Below are 2,394 nucleotides of genomic sequence, written 5' to 3'. Positions count from 1 at the left end.
TAACCCTTCTGGCGACGGATACGGGTTAGGGGTGTTACACCTTGTCTTGAGCTGCATATGGTTTCGTCGTCTCCTCTTATACAATTTCCTGAAAAGAGTCTTGAGTAATATGATCGATAGAGTCAATGAAATAACATGAATCATCCTGCTCCCTAGAGAATTGTACAGCATCGTAAATTTTAAAGATCATCTCCTCGTCACCTACTCTAATTACCAATTTACCGTCACCCACGTCAATCACCGCTCGAGCAGTGGCTAGGAATGGGCGTCTTAAAATTAAGGGTACTTCCACATCTTCATCCATGTCAAGTACAACAAAATCAACAGGGAATATAAATTTATCTACTTTTATGAGTACGTCTTCTATAATACCCTAGGATATTTAACAGATCTATCAGCTAATTGAATACTCATCCTAGTAGGTTCCCCAAGACCAAGTTGTTTGAACATTTTATATGGCATCAAATTAATACTAGCGCCTAAATCAGCTAGTGCTTTTTCAACATTTAGATTACAAATTAAGCAAGGGATAGTAAAACTTCCTGGATCTTTTAGTTTGGTTGGCAGCTTATTTTGGAGTATGGCGGAGCACTCCTCGTTGAGTTCTACTGTAGATAAGTCCTCGAACTTCCTTTTATTTGTTAGAAGCTCCTTCAAAAATTTTGCGTAGGTAGGCATCTGCGAGATGGCTTCAAAAAAAGGTAAGTTGATATGTAATTGCTTAAAAAGTTCAAGAAACTTGCCGAATTGTGTATCAATGCGATCTTTTTTTAATTTTGCTGGATATGGAACCGGCGGTGTATATTCCTCTAGCACTGGTTTGTCACTATTTTCGGGGTTTTCTTCCCTCCTTTCGCTTTCCACGGCTTCTTGTGCTAACTTCTTTTCAGTTTTCGCTAATACATTCCCACTCCTTAGTGTAACTGCTTTAACATGCTCTCTTGATTTGGTATTGCTAAGTAAATTTCCTAGTGGTCTTTCCGAGATTAGTTTGGAAAGCTGGCTTATTTGAGTTTCGAGTCCTTTGATCAATGCTTGTTGATTCTTAAGTGCTGTCTCGATGTTCTGAAAACGGGTTTCTGACATTGATATGAACTTCAAGAGCATCTCTTCAAGATTTGGCTTCTTTTCCTGTTGGTAGGGTGGTTGTTGGTAGCCCGAAGGATGTTGTGGCTTTTGATTCCCTTGACAACCCCAAGAGAAATTTGGGTGGTTCCTCCAACCTACATTATAAGTATTATTGTATGGGTTATTTTGAGATCGAAAGTTATTGTTACCCATATAGTTGACTTGTTCCTCTTCGGTTGTGGGATTGAAGGATTGATATTCTGTATGCACATCTCCTCTACTTGAGTCACACCTCATTACTGGATGTACCTACGTAGAACCAAGTAAACCATCAATCTTTTTATTGAGAAGTTCTACCTGATTTGACAGCATAGTAACTGAGTCGATGTTATAAACGCCGACTATTTTCGTTGGCTTAGTCCTCATGACTTGCCACTGATAGTTATTCAGTGATATTTCTTTAATGAATTTATAAGCCTCTTCAGGTGTTTTGTTGTTTATGGTTCTGCCAGCAGCTACGTCAACCATTTGCCCAGTCGAGGGATTCAGACCATTGTGGAATGTTTGTACTTGCAGCTAAAGCGGTAACCCATGGTGAGGGCACCTTCTCAGTAAGTCCTTGTATCTCTCCCATGCATCGTAAAGTGTTTCAAAATCCATCTACACAAAAGAAGAGATATCATTACGTAATTTAGCCATTTTAGCCGGCGAAAAATGTTTTAGTAAAAATTTCTCGGTCATTTGTTCCCAAGTAGTAATTGACCCTCGTGGTAACGAGTTCAACCACTTTTTAGCTTTGTTCCTCAATGAAAAAGGAAATAACCAAAGACGAATGGCATCATCAGAAACGCCATTGATTTTAAATTTATCGCAAAATTCCAGAAAGTTTGCTAAGTGAGCGTTGGGATCTTCATCCTGCAAACCATCAAACTGAACAAACTGCTGTATCATCTGGATAGTGTTAGGTTTTAATTCAAAAGTATTTGTAGCTACAGAATGTCTAACTATGCTAGATTCAATTCCTGTTAAAGAAGGTTTAGCATAATCATACATAGTACATGGAGCAGGATTTTGATTGGCAGTAATTGCAGGAGGTAGCTGATTGCCTTGGTTTTCAGCCATCTTGTCGGTTGGGGGTTGAGTATCGTCTTTTTGCTCGTTCACTGTGTAGCTTAAGCTACGCCTTATTTCTCTTTGGTTTCTACAAACTTACGATTGATTTCTTCGTCAAAAAGTAATGGTCCCGACGGGTTTCTTCTAGTCATAAACTATAAAAACCTGCCAGAGAAAGAAAAAGTAAATTAATAAATAATAATAATAAAATTA

The 2,394-nt window shown here is 38.4% G+C and overlaps 1 non-coding gene across 1 annotated transcript; it reads left to right on the top strand.

Annotated features, from left to right (window-relative positions):
- The first annotated feature begins 1,654 nt into the window (after window positions 1–1,654).
- On the top strand, window positions 1,655–1,761 carry LOC121209082 (small nucleolar RNA R71). Its single transcript, XR_005904199.1, has one exon. It is a non-coding gene; the product is annotated as a small nucleolar RNA R71 (small nucleolar RNA).
- The last annotated feature ends 633 nt before the right edge of the window (window positions 1,762–2,394 follow it).

This window comes from Gossypium hirsutum, chromosome A10 (assembly GCF_007990345.1).
Source record: "Gossypium hirsutum isolate 1008001.06 chromosome A10, Gossypium_hirsutum_v2.1, whole genome shotgun sequence".
Classification (NCBI taxonomy): domain Eukaryota; kingdom Viridiplantae; phylum Streptophyta; class Magnoliopsida; order Malvales; family Malvaceae; genus Gossypium; species Gossypium hirsutum.
Note: the sequence above shows the minus strand (reverse complement) of the source record. Positions and strands in the feature narration are given on the sequence as shown.